General features: G+C 37.7%; 1 pseudogene; it reads left to right on the top strand.

Moving 5' to 3' along the window:
• Positions 1 to 11424: 11424 nt before the first annotated feature.
• Positions 11425 to 14335, top strand: LOC138378536 (E3 ubiquitin-protein ligase BRE1A pseudogene; annotated as a pseudogene).
• Positions 14336 to 21950: the final 7615 nt, after the last annotated feature.

Genomic DNA, 21950 nt, shown 5'->3' with positions numbered 1-21950 from the left:
CCTGTTCCCGTCCTCTGCAGCAATTCCTCTTTCTGGCCCCCACATCCCACCATTTCCAGCTCCAAAGGGACCGAAGGTGAAGAAAAGATACCAGGAACTCAGGCGTAAAACCGTGGCAGGATCCGTCTTCCTCACCCCCTACTCCGCGGCTGCAACCACTCCCGCGGCCGCACCCACTCCCGCGGCCCTGCAGGAATCAGGCCTTTTCCTCGCCATCCCCTCTCGTGGCCCGACTCCATCAGACATTACCCGATCGCTCGTATCTTAGGAAATTCCTATTGGTACCCCTTTACAACCCGGGTCCCCTCTCGAGATCCTCCCCGCAAGTCCTCCATTTCTTACACCAAACGGTAGGTGTTGAGGAAGGAAGGGGTAGATAATCCAGTTTTGTACCCGCTCTGGTCTTTGCATTCTGCCATCCCCACCCCAGTCAGCGCTCACCAACCTGCCACGGATCGGATCGAGGTCAGCTTCTACCACTTTTCTCCTTTCCTAGGCAGCTGGCTCGTCTGCCTTCAGGCCAATAACTAGCCGGCGCACTGTCACCAACGACTACCAGACCGCAACTGGGAGAGACCAATCTACACTTTGGCTCTGGGTCTGGTAACGGCCACGTCACTGTGAGCTCAGATTCCCAATTACCATTCACACCTGCAGTGCGGCAGGAGGGTGGGGATGAGAGCATGGGCGGGGCCACCTTTCTCATTCTTGCCTTCTCTACCACTACTACAGGCTATTGCCCACCCCTCTATTTTTTTCTTATTTAGCGTTCCCCAAAACTAAACGGGCCACATAATATTTTGTAGTTTGTGTTTGTCTTTTCCTGGTTTGTGCTGGAGCTTTTAAAATATTAGTTCTTCCTCTCCTATAACCCTAAACACCTACTTCTCTCCTCTTCACTTCCCAGCAAGTAAAACCCAGAATTTACCAGAAAAGTCTTGTGGGTCTTGTCCCATACTCGAACCCGGGTGAGGGGTGAGGAGCACGAGGCTAGGAAGTCTAGAAAATAGGTAGAAAGTGGCATTTAATTTTTTTCACCTTATTTTCCTTTCTTTCCTTCTTTTTTTTTTTTTTTTTTTTTTGGAGGTGGTTGTTTTCGTTTTGCCTCCTATCAGTACATATTCATTTTTCGATGTTATAACGAGACAACATAATTATTTAATTGAGAAAATAAGGTTCAAGTTGTAAAAACATGGCAACCTGTTCCTGCTACTGAATCATATTATAAATATAGACCCTCCAGACAGCATGCCCCTCCCCCGCTTTAAGGACGTTGAAATGTAAACCTTAGCCAGTAGTTCCCCTTGTAAAGGGCTTCTATCTGTGTGTCCTTCCATGAGGTAATACACTGAGTCTAATAAAGCTTTGCTGGTGGATTTTTCAGATCTTGAAAGCCTGTGACAAACCAATGATCTCCTCTAAATTGTATTAGTGTAACTTCATCTTACAATAACACTCCAGCTTCATCTCTAAAGTAGAACATCAGTGAAGTCTTCCAATAATTCAGAACAATAATCTGAGGAAACTACCCTGACAGATGAAAAGTATTGTGAAACCACAATGTTAAAATAATATTGCTCCCACATAAATGTAGAACAAATCAACCAGAAGAGAAAACCAATTGTCAAATCCAAATACGGAGAAAGGCTACTAAGCTGACTGAAATATTTTGAATCAGTGGGGAAAGGTTAGAATTATTGAAGAAATGATGCTGGGGTAATTGGCTATTTTGAAAAACAATGAAGTGCCTTATTTCTCTCATACACTTAAATATAGACACTAAATGTTTAGATAAAAAGACATAAAACCATTAAAATAGAACATGATATGTTATTTTGTGTATAATCTTCAGATGGAAAAAGTCTTTAAACATATAGCCCCAGAGACTCACATGACCAAAGGTCAATCAGTTCAATCATGCTGGAGACCCTCTAAGTCAGTATATAGTGCTCCTTAGAATCATCCCAACTAGTGGTGAGAAGCTGGGGTATCTGTACTCAGACTTGGGTGGATGTTACCCTGGGTATGTTAAAATCTCTGGCACTTCTAGGTTGTTCTAAGCCTGATCTGAACAAGCTCCCAAGGTGCCCGAAAAAGCCGTAAGCAAAATTAGAAAATAGAGATAAGATAGAAGGATAATATCAGTGTCATCCCCATCCCAAGAAATACACTGTTTTACTCTAAATCAGTCCAAATATTTCCCTTCAAAACAAAGATAATACACACACATTCATTTCTGTATTTATGGACGTTTGGGCTGTTTGTAGTTTTCACTATTATAGACGATGCTGATTGAACTTCTGTGTACATAGAAGTTTGGTACTAATATCAGAGTTTTAAATTCCTAGAACTGTCATCGTTGTATATGAATGTGGATGTTTTTCATTGTTATAGAAATCAGTCTAGAAAAATACTGCTCAAATTTAGTGTCTATGATGTATGAACATTCCTATTTTCTCATATATCCACCAATACTGAGTATAGCCTGGTTTATTTTATTTTTTAAGTATTATTTTATTTTAATTTTTCTTTCATTTTGTTTTATATTTCAAAAAACTTATTGTCAGGTCACCAGGTAATGTTTTCTAAACCTGCCAATTCATAACAGACACCTGAGGTTAAGATTTCTAGACTTCTTCTCTAAATATTCTAGTTTATTAGGTTGGAGTCAGTTCTGAGAACCTGCATTTAAAAGTTCCTTGATGTAATTCTTAACATCAGATAGAATTGGGAAACCTTGTCATAGGTGAAAAAACAAAAACAAAACAAAGCAAAACAAAAAATCAAAGAGAAATCTCCCATTGTTATGTAAGTGGTCTTTTAAAAAACATTATTATAAAATAATTTCAAACTTACAAAATGGTTTTGAGAATAGACCAAAAAACCTCACATACCCTTCACTCATTTCTCAGTTCTCAACCTTTTGCTACATTTGCTTTGTCATTCTCTCTTCATACAGAAAGGATGTATTATTATTTTTTCTGAACCATTTTAGAATCAGTTGAAAACTAAATGGTCATTTAAAAATATTTTGTGCAATTGATTCCATATAAAATTTTCTTAAAGATTAGTCTATTTTTGCCTTTAGAAATTTCTCATATAGAATTTTAAAAATACATCAACATGTAATGTATAAAAATAAATATTTTAGCATATACTCTTACTAAACATTCTTTCTTTTTTTGAGACAGAGTCTTGCTCTGTTGCCCGGTAGAGTGCTGTGACATCAGCTTAGCTCACAGCAACCTCAAACTCCTGGGCTCAAGTGATCTTTCTACCTCAGCCTCCCAAGTAGCTGGGACTACAGGTATACACCACTATGCCCGGATAATTTTTTATATTTTTAGTTGCCTGGCCAAATTTCTTTCTATTTCTTTTTAGTGAAGATGGGGTCTCATTCTTGCTCAGGTTGGTTTCAAACTGCTGAGCTCAAGCAATCCTCCCGTCTCGGCCTCCCAGTGTGCTAGGATTACAGGCGTGAGCCACCACGACCAGCCTAAATATTCTTTACTTACTATCATACTCACATAATTTATTCATGCATCTATTTTAATGGAATCATATACCATAAACTGTTCTATTTGCTTTTTTTCTTGAAAATATTTTCAAGTTAGTGAAAATATTTTCAGGTTAGTATATATTTAACTATTCTACTGTTTTTAATGTCTTGAGAGTATTGAAATTATCATAACTTATAGCCAATCCCCAATTGATTCCTATTGGCATTATTTCCATGTATATTGTTTCAATAATGTGTACATATATGCAGATTACCCTCCAAAAGAAAGTCTGTTTGTTCACACCCTCATCAATACAGGTTGTAATCAATCATATTAATTTGTGAATATTTGAATGATACCAAATAGAGAGAATAGCATGCAACCATATTTTTATATACAGTATAAAATATATATGCACAAATGTATGTATGTGTACATATAAGCAAATACAGAGTTATTTTATGTGTTTTAAATGTGTGCATACATACACATATATATGAACACACACACAAACTGCTTTTCTTACAAATGATGTTTTTGAGATTCAGCTATGTTGATATATATATATTGATGTAGGTCATTTATTTTTATAGCAGTATAGTATTCCATTGCATAATTGCATGATAATTCATTTTTTTGTTTTCCTATTGATGGACATTTAGACTTTTTTCCTATTTCTTCTATTACAACCATAGTTTCAGTGAATGTCCTATTGCATAGCTCCTTTGCATTTCCTTAACTTTAACAGCAAAATTATTTTTTGTTTTGTTTGTTTGGGGTTTTTTTTAGGTTTTTTTCTGATAAGTCTCATCTTCCAGGATTTCCTAAACCTGTCCTTTCTTGGATGACATCCTCAATATGTAAATGACACTTAGATTCACAGGTTCATCCTCTGGAGGCTTTAATTTAGTAGGTATAGGTTGAGACATGAGAATTTGTACTTTTAAGAAGTACCCAAGGTAATTTATAATATCAGGCAAATTCATGAAATACTTTGATGGGTTACAAAAAATCATCGTATTAATTTTCTGACTTATTTTCTTTAACTCTTAGTGTAGTTCAACATCTATTTTAAAATATCTTTACTGTCTTAGTGATTGGGTTTTAAAAAGTAAAGTAATACAGATATATATATATATATATATATATAAATGTAGAATGCGAATGAGTTTCCTATATATTCTTATGAAGATTTTATTTTATGTATATTTATGTGAAGGAATATTTTCTTAGCTCAAGCAAGGATGAAATAATACTTAAAATAGACCAATGGAATAGAACTGAAAACCCAGATATAAAACTATCCTCATATAGCCATCTAATCATTGACAAAGCAGACAAAAACATACACTGGGGAAAAGAATCCATATTTTTTTCTTTTGAAAATTGTTTTGGTTATTTGGGGGTTCCTTGAAATTCCTTATAGATTTTAAGATCATTTCTTCCATTTATGTAAAAAGACATTGGGATTCTGATGGAGATTTCATTAAGTCTACAGCATAGACCATATGTTAGGCCACAAAACAAGTCTCAATAACATAAAAAAAAAAATCAGCATTGTATCAAGTATATCATCTGACCATGACAGAATATAACTAGAAATCAATAACAGAAAGAACTTCGGAAACTGTACAAATACATAGAAATTAAGCAGCCAACTGGTCACTCCTGAATGACCAATGGGTCAATGAAGAAATTAAGAAGGAAATTTTAAAAATTCTTCAAATAAATGAAGATGGAAACACAACATACCATAACATATGGGATGTAGCAAGAGAAGTTCTAAGAGGGAAGTTTGTAGCAATAAAGATCTACATAAGAAAATATAAAGACTCCAATTAAACAATCTAAAAATGTACCTCAAAGAGCTAGAAAAGCAAGAACAAACCAAACCCAAACTTAGTGGAAGGAAAGAAATAATAAAGATCAGAGTAGAAATAAATGAAATTGAGACTTAAAAAAATACAGAAGATCAATGAAATGAAAAGTTTTTGTTTAAAAAAACAACAAAACTTTAGCTAGACTAAATAAGAAAAAAGGAGAGAAAACAAAATAAAATCAGAGAAGAAAAATGAAACATTACAATTGATGCCACAGAAATGCAAAGGTTCATTAGAGACTATCATGAACAACTATATGCCAACAAATTGGAAAACCTAGAAGAAATGGATAAATTCATGGACACACATAATCTATCAAGATTGCACCATAAAGAAATGGAAAACCTGAACAGAATAATAATGAGTAATAAGATCAAAGCAGTAACAAAATTTCCCATCAAAGAAAAGCCTAGGATCTGATGGATGGTTCCATGTTAAATTCTATCAAAAATTTAACATATCAGCTACCACATTAGAAAAAAAATTTTTCCTTGGGGCCACGGTGTTTTATTATGAAAATAGAATAAAAGCTTTAAAAACAAAATGATCCTTTCTGATTTAATGAAAAAATTGTTATTTTTTATTGTTTTCTGTGCATGAGTTATATGCAACTCACGCAGCTCTAGAATCAATTTTTACACTGCATACCACGTGAGTTGTATGTGACTCACAACACACTTATGGAATTTGTTTCTGGAATTGAGTCTTTTGTCATTCTACAGGTATTTAGTTATGTCTGGAGTGGACCTTGGGTGGTGCTAGATGACGACCTCTGAATCATACCCCTAAGTATGTGCAACAATGTCACATCGTGGCATACTATCGTATCAATTTCATCCAAAGAGCCACCAGGCAAACATTCAAGGGGAAATGCACAATGGAAGTTATGGTAATCTGAGAACACAGTCCAGCATGTGTGGCATGCTTGGGCAGGCCGGCTAGAGCAGGATGACAGGAGCTGGGAGAGACGTGCTGATTGACAGCAAAAACAATGAGCAGAGGTTTCACAGTGCACAGGCATGCTATGGACTTTCCCACCTGGCCACCAGTTCTACTTTAATATAGCTTCTGTGACCAGAGCTGTGATCATCGCATAAGTTTGTTTTGCACTTTTCATTCTCTAAAGAAAATGAGCATAAGGAATTGTTGGAGGAAATGGTGAACAGTTTTGGACATGAATGATGAAGATGTTAATCTATTTAGTGATGATTCAGAGTAGTACCATCCTAGTGGAGATAGTGGGGATAGTTCTGATAGCAGTTGCAGCCCACCAAGAAAAGCTAGAAGAAGAACATTACAAACAGATCTTTCCAGTGGGGAAGGTTGTTCAAAATATATTACTGAAACAATTCAAGCAGTTGTAGCCGGTTTCAGTGATAGTGACTCTTTGTCAAATGTTTTGGAAGAACCTGTAGTGACTAGTGTAAGTTCTCTGACCTGGGTCCAGTATCAGGAAGTAACATGAAATTTTTTTGACTTCATTGAAAGTAATCCTGGTGTTCCCACCAAAAGTGTAAGAGATCTCCATGAAAAAAACACCTTAATGATTTTTTCAAATTCTTCAAGATCGGAGGAATAGTCTACACATATACTCGCTGTCAAATTGGTACTAACTGATCACCACTATGGTGCTCACATGATAGTAATATTCTCCAGGGATTAGGGGGTTGGGGGGACAAACTCACAACTAAGGGTCATAGACACGGTGAGCATTGTAGAGGGGAAGGGCATGCCTCTAAACATCGCTTGGGTGAGGCAAAGTCATAAAATGTAACCAGAAGATATTTGCACTTCAGTGTTTATTGCAGCATTATTTGCAATGGCTAAATTATGGAATCAGCTTAAGGGTTTATCAAGGGATGAATGGATAAAAATGATGTGGTGTATGTACACAAAGGAATATTATTTAGCCATGAGAAAGAAGGAAATTTTGTCATTTGCAGAAACATGGATAGATCTGGAGGACATTATTTTAAATGAAATAAACCAGGCACAGAAAGACAAATATTTCATTTTCACACTCAAATATGGGACCTAAAAATATTGATCTCAAGGAAGTAGTGAATAGAATGGTGGCCACTAGAGATTGGTCAGGGTGGTGGGATGGGGTAATGAAGAGATGTTGGTGAAGGGGTAATTCTGTTTAATAGAAGGAAGAAGTTCTCATGTTCAGTGGTACAATGGGGCAACTATAGTTGACGATAGTTTACTGTATTTCAGAATAGCTAGAAGTTTTCAAATGCTCCCAACATAAAGCAATGATGAATGTTTCAGGTGAATCTTGTCCCAGTTACCCTGATTTGATCATTGTATGTTGTGTGCTTGTTTCAAGATGTAACATGTAATCCATGAATATGTACAATTATTATGTATCAATAAAAAAATAAAATAAAAAAAATTCTTCATAACAGATGATGCTATTGACTACATGGTGAAGGAAACTAATATCTACGCAAGTCAGACTTTACAAAAGGGTAATATCAGACCCCACTCCTGACTAAAAAAGGGTTATGATGTTACTTCTCAAGAAATGAAATGATTTTGGGGAGTATTGTTTTGGATGGGCCTTAGCAAGAAGCCAAGACATCCGGACTATTGGTAAGAAAACATTTTGTATGACAATTCAGTGAAAAAGCTTATATCACATAACCACTTTGAAATGCTTCTTAGAATGTAGCATTTCTCTAAAAATGAAGAATGTCCTCCTGGTGACTGTCTCTTCAAGATCCAGCCACTTCTTCATCATCTTATTGAAAGGTTTCAGGTTGATGTAGTTCCAGAAAAAGAAATATGTATTGACGAAACAATGGTGCCATCTCATGGATGTTTGAGTTTCATATGGTACATAAAAAACAAGGACTAGAAATTTGGAATAAAACTTTTCAAACTTTGTCTAGAAGATTGTTACACCTGGAATGTGAAAATTTATTGTGGGAAGGAAGCAAGATCTGGTATTCCTGTTTCATCCTTGGTTGTCATGAAGCTATTAGAAGGTTTACTAGATAGTGGATGTGTTTTATACACTGACAACTACTACACCAGCATCCATCTAGCTCATCAACTCCTTGGGCACTCTACATATCTGGTGGGCACACTAAGAAGTAACAGGAGACTAAACCCGCCAGATGTAGTAAGGGTGAAGCTGAACAAGAATGAAGTAATTGGTCAAGAAAGTGATAGGGGAGTTGTCATCTTCAAATGGAAGGATAAGGGAGATGTACTCATTCTAAGTACTATGCATGGTGAAGACACTAAAGCATTTGAAACAAGAAAATGTGTTGTAGAAAAACCACATGATTGCAGATTATAATAATTCAAAGGCTCCCAAGGTAAAGAGACATGTGAGTTATATATGCTTCACGAGGCCCTGAGCTGAAAACTAGCATGAGTTAAATACAGCTCACATGACAGTTAATGTGTTAGATAAGAGGTAATATCAATTCGACTCAGATGATTTCAAAAAATGAAAGAGGAAGTAATACTTCCAAACTCATGCTACAAGGCCAGTATTACACTGATATCAAAATCAGACAAAGATACAACAGCAACAAAAGAAAACTATAGGCAAATATTACTGAATGCAGATGCAAAAAATTTTCAAGAAAATACTAGCAAACTGAACCCAATGGCATACCGAGAAGATAATACACCATGATGAAGTGGGATTTACCCCAGGGATGCAAGGATAGTTTGATATACACAAATCAATAAACATACATCACATAATACACACAATATAATCAAGGACTAAAACCATATGATCATTTTGATAGATGCTGAAAAAGAATTTGATAAAATTTAACATCACTTTATGTTCAAAATCCTCAACAATTTGAGTACAGGAGGAATGTACCTCAACATGATAAACACCGTACATGACAAGCACACAGCTATGTTTATACTGAATGGGAAAAATAGAAAGACTTTTCACTAAAAATTGGAACAAAATAAGATGCCCACTTTCACCACTTTTATTCAACATAGTACTGAAATTTCTAACCAGAACACTTAGGCAAGAGAAATAGATAAAGGGCATCCAAATTGTAAAGGAAGAAGTCAAATTATACTTGTTTGCAGATGACATGATCTTATATTTAGAAAAACCTAGACTCTACCAAAAAACTCTTAGAACTGATAAATGAATTTGGTAAAGTTGCAGTATTCAAAATTACCAAAAAATCAGTGGCATTTCTATACACTAACAGTGATCAATCTGAAAAAGAAACCCAGAAAACAATTCTATTTACAATAGCTACACACATACACACTTAATATCTAGAAATAAATTTAACCAAAGAAGTGAAATCTCTCTATAAGGAACACTGCAAAATACTGATGAAAGAAATTGCAGAGGACACACAAAAATGGAAGGATATCCCATGTTCATAGATTGAAGAATTAATATTGTTAAAATGTCTATACAAAGTGACCTACAGATTCAACACAATCCCTATCAAAATACTAATGACATTCTTCACAAAAATAGAAAAAATTCCTAAAATTTGTACATAACCACAGGAGACCCCAAATAGCTAAAGCAATCCTGAGCAAAAAGAACAAAGCTGGAGGCATCACACTACTTGATTTCAAATTATACTACAAAACTATAGTAACAAAAACAGCAGTACTGGCATAAAAAGAGACACACAGACCAGTGAAACAGATTAGAGAACCCAGAAATAAATCTATCCATTTACAGCCAACTCACTTTTGACAAAGGTACCAAGAACATACACTGGGGAAAGAATAGTCTCTTTAGTAAGTGATGCCAGGAAAACTTGATAACCATATGCAGAAGAATGAAACTAGATTCCTATCTTTCACCATATACAAAAATTAACTCAAAATAGATTAAAGACTCAAATTTAAGATCTGAAACTATGAAACTAGGGGACAAAAACATTGGGGAAACACTACAGGACATTTTTCTGGGCAAAGATTTCTTATGCAAGACCTCTAAATCACAGGCAAACAAAAGCAAAAACAGACAAATGGGATTATATCAAGATAAAAAGCTTCTGCACAGTAAAGGAAAGAATCAACAAAGTGAAGAGACAACCTACAGAAGGGGAGAAAATATTTGCAAACTCTCCATCCAACAAGGCATTAATAACCACAATATATATGAAACTGGTACAACTCAATAGCAAAAACACAAATGATCTCATTAAAAAATAGGCAAAAGACATGAATAGACATTTCTCAAAAGAAGACATACAAATGGCGTATAGGTACATCAAAAATTCTCTATATCATTAATCATCAGGGAAATGCAAATAAAAACCACAATGAGATATTGTCTCACCCCAGTCAGAATGGCTACTATGAAAAAGATAAAAAATAACAAATACTAGCAAGGATGCAAAGCAAGGGGAATGCTCTTTTACTGTTGGGAATATAAATTAGTATAGTCATTATGGAAAAATAGCATGGTAGTTCCTCAAAAAACTAAAAATAGAACTACTATATGACCCAGCAATCCCATTGCTGGGTATATATCCAAAGGATGGGAATTTAGCATGTTGAAAGGATCTCTATACTTCTATGTTTATTGCAGCACTATTCACAATAGCCAAGATATGAAATCAACCTAAGTGTCCATCAGCAAAGCAACGAATAAAGAAAACGTGGTATATACATAATAGAACACTCTTCAGCTATAAAAAAGAATTAAATTTTGTCATTTTCAGCAACATGGAAGACAAATATTGCATTTTCTCATTCTTATGTTGGAGCTAAAATAATAGATTTCATGGAAATAGAGAGTAGATAGGTGGTTACCTGAGGCCGGAAAGGGAATGGGGAAGGGGAGGATAAAGAGAAGTTGGTCAATGGGTACAAAAATACAATTAGATAGAAGGAATAAGTTCTAGTATTTGATAGTACAATAGGGAAATTATAGTTAACAATAATTGTCTTCCCCACAGGTCAGGGGTGAGACGTGAGACGGCTGTACTGGCCTTGGTGAGCAACTGCTGCACGTTCTGCTTCCCGGTAGCACAAGTTAAAAGAACCCAGGAAAATAGCTATCATCTTATGCCAAGATGTCAGGAATTGGAAATAAAACAGCAGTGGGAGAGCCGGGCACATCCATGCCTCCGGAGAAGAAGACAGCTGTTGAAGATTCAGGGACAATGGTGGAAGCAATTAACCTAGGGGGTGCCTCTTCAATGCAGGAGTTAAGACATTCAAACACTGCAAACCAAAAATCACAAGCTGGCAGAAATGCTGGATCAATGGCAGGCCATTGAAGATGAACTCCGTGAGCCCACTGAAAAACTGGAAAAATGACAGACCACTGATGATGCCTCACTATTGATTCTCAACTGGTACTGGAGTCAGTTTGATGAAAACATCCATATCATCCTTAAACAATATGATCTGGACCAAGGTTTGGGAGATCTACTAACAGAAAGAAAAGCCCTGGTTGTGCCCGAACCAGAACCAGACTCTGACAATAATCAGGAATAGAAAGATGACCTAGAGAGAGGGGAAGGGCAAGAGCCAGCTTTCTCTTTCCTTGCTACTTTGGCCGGCAGTTCCAGTGAAGAGATGGAACCTCAGCTGCAGGAGCATGTGGAGTCCTCCCACTGAGCTGTATCCCAGATTGTGACTGTCTATGATAAATTGCAAGAAATTGTGGAGCTCTTATCCCAGAAGTTAAATAGTGGAGATAATCTGATAGTGGAGTAAGCAGTGCAGGAGCTGAATTCCTTCCTTGTGCAAGAGAATATGCAGTTATAGGAACTGACAGACCTTCTTCAGGAGAAGCATCGCACCATGTCTCGGGAGTTCTCCAGGTTGCAGAGTAAAGTGAAGACAGCTGAGTCATGAGTATCTGGCCTCGAGTCCATGATTGATGATCTGCAGTGGGATATTGACAGAATTTGAAAGAGGAAACAGTGACTTAACCCACACTTAGCAGAAATCCTAGAACAGGTGAATTCGAAAAGTTATAAGATGTATGGAGCGGGAGCAGTCTCTATGGCAACACAATCACTATCAATGCCCAGAAGCTTGAGGAAATGAATGCAGACCTTGAGAAGAAAAACAGTTGGCTCAGAACCATCCCTGTGAGCTGGAGAAACTTCAGCAAGACTTTCAGGAAGTCACTACATGAAATGAAAAGCTGAAGGTGGAATTGCGGAGCACAGTGGAGGAAGAGGTGAAGGAAACTTCAGAATATTGCTGCATGCAATCATAGTTCTCTGTCATATACAATGAGAGCCTACAGTTGAAAGCACACTTAGATGAGGCTCAGACTCTGCTTCATGGCACCAGGGAAACCCATCAGTGCCAGGTTGAGCTCATTGAGCTAGAGGAGGTTAGTCTTCATAAGAAGCTGAGGACTGAAGTGATCCAGCTAGAAGATACACTGGCCCAGGTCCACAAGGAGTATGAGATGCTGAGGATAGAATTTGAGCAGATTCTTGCTGCCAATGAACAAGCAGGCTCTATAAATCAGGAGATGTGCCACCTCATCAGTAGCCTCCAGAATCACAATCACCAGCTGAAAGGGGAGGTCCTCAGGTATAAGTGGAAACTGAGAGAAGCCCAGTGTGACCTGAACAAGACACATCCGTGTAGTGGCAGTGTCCTCCTGCAGTCTCAGTCTAGTACTCAGGATGCTAAGGATGAGCCTGCAGAACTAAAACAAGATCCTGAGGACTTATCCAACCAATCATCAGCATTGAAGACATCTCAGGAGGATTCCAATGAAATTAAGTGCAAACGGGATGAAGAAGAGTGAGAGCGAGACAGGAAGGAGAAAGAGAGGGAGTGAGAAAGAGAACAGGAGCAGGAAAAGGAAAGAGAATGAAAGAAGCAGAAACTAAAAGAGTCAGAAAAAGATTCTGCTAAGGATAAAGAGAAAGGCAAACATGAGGATGGAAGGAAAAAGAAGCAGAAATTATCAAACAATTAAAGATTGAACTCAAGAAGGTACAAGAGAGTCAAAAGGAGATGAAACTGTTGCTAGATATGTACCGCTCTGCCCCAAAGGAACAGAGAGACAAAGTTCAGCTAATGGCAGCTGAGAAGTCTAAGGCAGAGTTGGAAGATCTAGGGCAAAGACTCAAGGATCTAGAAGATAAGAAGAAAGAGAATCAGAAAATGGATGATAAAGATGCCTTGAAGAAGATCTGGGCAGTAGAGAAGCAGAAAGAATATCTGCAGAAGAAGCTGTCCTTGCCCAAGCAGGAGGAATAAGCTCTCCTCTCTGAGACAGATGTCACAGACCAGGCCTTTGAAGACAGGCAGGAGCGAAATATTTGTTTGATGCAGCAGTTGCAGGAGAAGGATGATGCAAATTTCAATCTCATGTCAGAGCGTACCAAGTCCAGTCAGATCCATAAGTTGCTTAAAGAAAAGAAGGAGGAGCTGGCAGACCAGGTTTTGACTCTGAAGACTCAGGTCAATGCCCAGTTACAGGTAGTAAGGAAACTGGAAGAGAAGGAGCATCTGTTAAAGAGCAACATTGGCACAGGGGAAAAGGAGCTAGGTCTTAGGACCCAAGCCTTAGAGATGAATAAATGCAAAGCAATGGAGGCAGCCCAGCTTACAGATGACCTCAAAGCACAATTGGAGTTGGCCCAGAAGAAGCTACATGATTTTCAATATGAGATAGTGGAGAACAGTGTCACAAAAGAAAAGGACATGTTCAATTTCAGACAAGCCCAAGAGGACATCTCTAGACTTCAAAGGAACCTGGAGACCACTAAGAAACCAGACAATGTAGCCAAATGTGATGAGATTCTCATGGAGGAGATTAAGGATTACAAAGCACGCCTGACCTGTCCATGCAACATGTGTAAAAAGGATGCTGTACTTACCAAATGTTTTTATGTTTTCTGCTTTGAGTGTGTGAATACACGCTATGACACCCACCAGAGCAAATGCCCCAAGTGTAATGCTGCTTTTGGTGCCAATGATTTTTATCACATCTACATTGGTTGACCCAAGTCAAGAGAAGAAGAGGAGCTGGCTAGACAGGCACTTATTCGTTAAGCACCAAGCCACTACCTCTTCTCTCCTTGACAGTCAGTCACCTCCAGGACAGTTTTTCTGTCAACTACCTTTCTTCCACAGACTTCACGTCGAGGCTTTCCTCTCCAGTAGGTGGATGACTTTAGCAGAAAGGACTGGTAAATGCAAATCTCGTGTTTTAGAATGAATTAGAAACAAACAACTCTTATTTGTCTTCCCTACCAACTCTGTTTATTTCCTGCTTTTAGTCTTTTCAACATTTTCTTTTTCTGGCCCACTATATCCATTCCTCCTGAAGAAGTCAAGATGGTATTTTTGACATGGAGAAGGAAGTGAAGAGTGGAAACATGATTATTTTGGGGGAGTGATCTTCTAGAAATAAGCTAGCCATGGACACAAACTTTTCGTGATTTGGGTAGTAAATTTTTGTAAACTTGTATTATAAAATGGTATAATTGCACATTCTTTCCTGGATGGTTTGAAGTCCTAATGAAATTACGTCCAGCATGACTCAGTCCATTTCCCATTTACTAGCAAAGTAACTTGTTAAGGTCAGCTGGATTCCTTGTTAAAGTTATTTAAGATTTGAATGTTCTACTTAAAGTCTTTAAATTTCTTGATTCCAGAATAATTTCAAATAATATAGTCCCTTTTCTCTTCCAATGAAATCAAGATTGGAGAGGGAGGGGAACAGGCCTGAGATGGTAAAGAGGTCTTGTGGGTACTCTGGGAACTTGATACAGAGATTACTTGATGAGCTATGAACTACTCTCATCCTTCTTTCCACAGGGGTTTTTGTGATCCCTGTTTCCAGAAGATTTTCTGTAATATTTCTGTAGGACTTTATACTCCACAAGCCTCAATTAAAGCAAGATTCAGTTTACTTTTGTGTTTGTGGTTTCTCTTTGAAACTTTTGTCTTTGTAATTACTAGTTGATTTTATACCTGCTGTTCTGGAATCAAATTCTCATGAGCAGAAATAATTAGCTTAGATTAAGGGGATGGCTGTGTTTAAAGTATTTAGTTCTTTGATTAATTGAAGCACTTTTCTCTGAGTTGTTTTACTGAGTCTGTTCTGAGGAGAAATTATGCCTAAAAGATGACGACTTAGAACTTGGGGACAGGTGGTCAAAAAAAAAAAAAAGATGATTTATTTGACCACTCAATTCTTTTCCATTGTTCACTATGAGCAGTGGAGGTAAGAGATTGTGATTTGTTTTTCAAGGAGTACAATGCTGCCTGGTGCTTTAGTTTGAGAGTTCTTACATTATGTTTATAGTAACCAGCAAACCAGAGGTTTTATATATCTCTGGTAAGAGCTGTGTAAAGTGAATGTTTCTTAATCACCACCTGTCCTAGAAGATGAGTAAGGGCAAATTCCATGTCCTTTTGTGGTCACCAGCTATAATCAGTAGGATTTGTGATGAATTCTACAAAGTTGTATGGTGTGGGTTAAGAAATGGGTCTAACTGGAGAACTTTACAAGGTCATCAGGAGAGGTCATGGATCCCTCAATCCCTCTGCCCAGCACAGACACATGACCATGTTGGGGTTAGGCCCTGCTCCTGAACACAAGTGAGTCTGCATTTAGTAGAGGACACTTTCTCTTTGATACTCACTCTTCTTACAGGGAAAGCTTGAGCATAATTTTATTGGCTTGGGGGTAAATAGACTACTTGGGCAGCAGGTGGTTTGGGTTTATGACAATTGGATGGGAAAGCAAGCTGCCCAGCACCAGGGGCCCAGGGGCCAGTGAATGTTGTGGAAGAAAACCATTAGATACATGGGAAGCTGGATTTAGAGGAAATTCCTCTAGTTGAGAAGAACAGGGAGGAACCCCTGATCCCAACTAGCTTGAGGTGCAGGAAATACAAGGTGAGCTCTCAAAGTCATTTTTCAATTTTTCACATAACAACCAAAAACAGTGGTGAGTAATTTTTTGACAGTCAGCTTCTGTCTCTACAGAAGAGGTCAATGAATGGGCTCGAAGAATACCCCCAAATAGCATCCCAAATACTGTTTGTGTTATTGGTACATTATTAATAGATTCTTTCATATACTTAAAGGAATTTTGAAGCCTCACAGATCTTGATCCAACTTTAAAAGGTAATTTCTTTAAAGTAATGCAAGGGCATCCAAATGGGGGCAGAAGAGGTCAAACTATTGCTCTTTGCTAATAATGTGATCTTATATAGAGAAAACTGCAAACACTCTGCCATGAGACTACTGGAATTGATAAACAAATTCAGCAAAGTCTCAAGTTATAAAATGAATGTACACAAATGAGTAGCATTCCTAAACGCCAACAACAGTCAAATTGAGAGCCAAATCAAAGTCACAATACCCTTCACAATAGCAACAAAGAAAATAAAATACCTCAAAATATATTTAACTAAGGAAGTGAAAGACTTCTATAGGGAGAACAATGAAACACTGAGGAAAGAAATAGCAGAGAATGTAAACAGATGGAAAACCATACTGTGGTCATGGATCTGCAGAATCAACATTGTTAAAATGTCTATACTACCCAAAGTGATCTACAGATTCAATGCAATCCCTATTAAAATACCAATATCGATGTTTGCAGATATAGAAAAAAATAATTCTATCCTTAGTATGGAGCCAGAGAAGACCCCATATAGCAAAAGCAATCTGAAGCAAAAAGAACAAATTGGGGGGCATCAATTTACCAGACTTCAAACTATACTACAAGGCTATAGTAACTAAAACAGCATGGTACCTGCACAATAACAGAGACATAGACCAATGGAACAAAACTGAGAACTCAGGTATAAAACCATCCTCATATAGCCATCTAATCTTTGACAAAGCAGATAAAAACATAAACTGGGGAAAAGAATCCTTATTCAATAAATGGTGCTGGGAAAACTGGATAGCCACATGTAGAAGACTGAAACAGGATCCGCACCTCTCACCTCTCACAAAACTCAACTCACAGTAGATAACAGAAAAACCTAAGGCATGAAACTATAAGAATTCTAGAAGAAAATATTAGAAAAACTCTTATAGACATTGGCCTAGGCAAAGAATTTATGAAGAAGAACCCAAAGGCAATCACAGCAACAACAAATATAAATAAATGGGACCTGATCAAATTAAAAAGCTTCTGCAAAGCCGAGGAAACTATCATGAGAGCAGACAACCTACAGAATGGGAGAAAATATTCACATGCTACACATCTGATAAAGGGTTGATAACTAGAATCTACATAGAACTCAGTAAAATCAGCAACAAAAAGATCAAACAACCCTAGCAAAAAGCGGGCAAAGCACATGAAGAGAAACTTTTCAAAAGAAGACAGTCTAATGCCCAGCAAGCATATGAAAAAATGCTCAACATCTCTAATCATCAGGAAAATGTAAATCAAACCACAATGAGATATCACTTAACTCCAGGGAGAATTTGTTTTTACAAAAGTCCTGCAAAAAATAAATGTTCATGTGGATGTGGAGACATAGGAGCACTCATACACTGCTGGTGGGACTGCAAAGTAGTACAACCTCTGTGGCAAGTAATATGGAGATACCTGAAAGAGCTAAAAGTAGAACTACCATTTGATCCAGCAATAGCACTATTAGGCATCTACCCAAAGGAACAAAAGTCATTCTATACAAGAGACATCTGCACTCAAATGTTTATAGCAGCACAATTCACAATTGCAAAGAGGCGGAAACAACCAAAGTGCTCATCAATACATGAGTGGATTAATAAAATGTGGTGTATGTATACCATGGAGTTCTACTCAGCCCTAAAAAGCAATGGTGAACTAGCACCTCTTGTATTATCCTGGATAGAGCTGGGACCCATTCTACTAAGTGAAGTGTCACAAGAATGGGAAAACAAGGACCGCATGTACTCACCATCAAATTGGTATTAACTGATCAACACTTATGTGCACACAGAGTAGTAACATTCATCGGGTGTCGGGCAGGTGGTGGAAGAGGAGGGGAAGAGTATATTCACACCTAATGGACATGCTGCACACTGTCTGGGGTATGGACACACATGAAGCTCTGACAAGGGTAGGGCAAAGGCAATATATGTAGCCTAAACATTTGTACCCCCTTAATATAGCAAACTAATAAAAAAAACTACAAGTAACAGAGAGTGAAACTCACCTGGCTTATCCAATAAGGAAATGCACTTGCTTACATAACTGAAAATTCAGAGGTACGGTTGGCTTCATGGTTAGCTGAGCCAGTAACAGAAAGGTGTAAAGATTCAGGCTAAATCTTCACTCAACTGTGATGGAAAAGGGCGTTGGATCATAGGAAAGTGGAGCTAGGAAAGTGGCCAGATATACCCAAGGATGTGACTATATGGAGAGGAGATGCACTAATGGAAGCTTGAGCCCAATCAGGAAGGTGAGAAATGTATAGTATGTAGGTAAACAAAAAAGGCATCTGCAGGCACTGACTCAAAGCATGTATGCCAATAAGAGCATAAGATCCACAATATTTAGTTCTATTAGTTTTCAAATATAGCAACTCTTTGGAGCCCCTATATTAAATTAGTGCACCCAATAGGTAGTTACAAAGCAAGAGAACTCTCACGTCTCAGTATATGTGTTGGAAGAAGCTCAAAGAACATCCCGTGTGGCATGCTTAAATGCCATTTTAACCCATTTTCAACTTTTTTTTTTTTTTTGGCAGAGTTTTCTATTTAATGTTGATTTGAGATCTCGTGTCAGGATACTTTGACTAGAGGTAGATGAATTCTTCATGTTTACTGCTTTATCAAGTTTTATCTTCTTGTGAAAAGACAACACATACTTCATGAAGATATGAAAGTTAAGAACAAGGAGAATTGTCACCATTTATGGTCAACAGTGTTCTTTAAAGAGTATCCTCAGGTTTCAATATGGACCATCCTTAAAAACTCTGGGCCTTTAGAAGAAAGTTAGACTCATATAATGTATCTAAATTAAAGAACAACATTTTCCTCTAATGCACACATTTATCCTTAATGCTTCCAAAAGAATAATTATCTATAAAATTCCCAAATATGCATGTAAAAAGTATACGATAATCACCCAACCTGCAAATATGCAGACTTGAAAATTAATCATCAAGATATAAATGGAAACTGTTAAATAAAGATGTCTTAGTATGACATAGACAAATATGTAATGTGTTTTTTCCTCATGTTTTGCCATAGTCTGCATCTATACTGTCAAACTATCTTAATCATGTTCCCTGGTTTATCATTTGCTAATCCCTTGATTGGCTTAGCCAGTTGAGCAATCTAGCCAACGAGTCATTTTATAACTGTCAAAAAACTTTGTGATGAGTTAAGTACAAGAATTTAAAACAAAAACATCAAACAGCCTGCATTTTTTCACAGGATCTAAATACCGATGATAATATAAGTTGATAACAAAAAAGAAAGTATAAAGATGTGATGCAGTAAAGAGAAAATAGTGTGGCTGCCTATCTAATAAAAGGACCTGAGAATATTGCCCAAAAGAGTACTTAGAACTATTTTTTGAATTTCAAATATAACTTCCTTGAGCAGATAACAAGAAGCAATCTGGGACAATTCAGATTCTCTCCTTTTGATAATTTAACAATCCTTGAACCACAATTGTTTACTTTTTTAATGGTTTTCACACAGAGGGGGTTTGTCCACTGCACCGGAGAGTCATACCATCACAAATGATGCAGCTCCTGAGTAAATGCCTTCTATAGAATCCCTAGCTTCTAATTCCCCTCCATCCTTTGCCTGACAGAAGTTCTCAGTGTGGATGTAATTTTGTATTTTCCTGCTGTGGTAGTTCCCAAAGAGTGAACCTATTACCTAGAGCTGTTGGATTTCACATTGTGTCTCCAGATAGGCACATTGAGCCCTCTGACAGGGAGCACGATATGCAACTGTTTCTCTTTTTCCCCATTGCTCCACACTGCCATAAAGCTAATTCCAGCTAAGTTCATGAATTTCACAAAGGAACAAAGAAAAATATGTTTTTAATACAAGTTCCATAATGGTACAGACCCATCTGATGCTAGGTAAGTCACTTTTGCTTTCTGAAAGTAAATTTGCATAGGACATCCAGTTCAGTTATACATGTTTGTGTTTGGACTACAAACGTTTGAATACTTACATTTAATTTAACAGCATCATAACTGTTCTGGTAACTCCCCTTTCTCACTTTCTTGCGTTACATAAAGCCATTCCTCCTAAAGCCACTTAGCACTGACCTCCAAAATGTCCACCACAAAAAGAAAAGGTAAAAGAAGGAAAAGTTGTTCCCTTTAATCCTGCCAAAGCACACACAAGAGAAATGGCTTATCAACCTGATTCAACTAAACAAATGCAGCGCATGATAAATTCAGTGCCTAAACTAGATCCCAGCCTTACGAATCTTTGTCCATACACTTACCTTCCCCACAACTCACGTGTGTGTTCGCGAGGGCTTGTTTGGTCTGGTGAACGGTAAACAGGTGGCAAAGGAGTGGCTAAGTGTGGAGAGTGGGAACGGAAATGTACCAAACTGCACCTTGGTGGGAACATACATGGTAAAATGTTCCTAGTAATCTTTGACCCAGAGCTCATTACCATCTAATTAGCATAGCATGAGTGGAGCTCCATGAAGGATTCTGGGGAAGATGCACCAGCAGAAAGGGAAACTGTGATATAACCTACCCTGTTATGTAACCTGCTGTGTGATCTGTTATATAACCACAGCATGTCAATCACCCCCAAAGGTGGGAAATGGCAACCAATCCTGCCAGGGGAAAGGCGGGACAAACTAGTGGGCTTATTGTTGAGCCTAAGAATACTGAGTTATAGAAATGCCCCCTGTATTTCTGGAGACAAGATTTGATTTCAGAAGTCAAATAAGGCTTTGCCTTAAGGAAAAAATAAATGTGTTAGTTCAAAAGCTGCCTCGTCTCAGGAGGGCATCTTGCTGGTCAGTAGAAGCTGCATCTCAAGGAGACAGCTGTAAACTGGGCCTTTGGTTCTCACCTGTTTTGAAAGACAAGGCAGGCCTCCCTTAGGACCAAAGGTTGCTGGTGCTGCTGACAGGTGGACCCCCAGAGATGAGAGCTAATCAGATAGATATCCTATTGCCCAAGCCGGGCCCAGATGGAATCATGAGGTTAAAGTAATTAACACAAAGCACAGCCCATGTTGACTTCTGGGATCATCTCTGTCTCCAAGAACACAATCACCGGAGCCAAGATGTCTCTGTTTGTTGCTAAAGTAATAGCCTTATCATAAAACTTAGAAGTTTGCCCCAAGACGATTTTATAACTCATTGTTCCCCTAGTTAGAGTTAGTTAAAGGATCTGTAGTAGCCTTTTAGGAGACTTTGACCCTAAAGCAAACTGCCTGTTAGTATGAAAATCCCGTTGCCCTTGGCAACCAGAGCCTGTATGTACCCTATATAATACCTGTGTGGAGTTTCAGTCGGGGAGATATTTTATGCGGGTAAAATATTTCCATCCGGATACCCTCCTTTATCTATTTTCATAAACTTTCACTTTATAAACTATATCTTTGGCTCTGTGTATTATTATTGCCATTACTTTATATTTTTATTTCTGTTTCCTACTATATTTTT

This window comes from Eulemur rufifrons, chromosome 30 (assembly GCF_041146395.1).
Source record: "Eulemur rufifrons isolate Redbay chromosome 30, OSU_ERuf_1, whole genome shotgun sequence".
In the NCBI taxonomy this organism is placed as follows: domain Eukaryota; kingdom Metazoa; phylum Chordata; class Mammalia; order Primates; family Lemuridae; genus Eulemur; species Eulemur rufifrons.
Note: the sequence above shows the minus strand (reverse complement) of the source record. Positions and strands in the feature narration are given on the sequence as shown.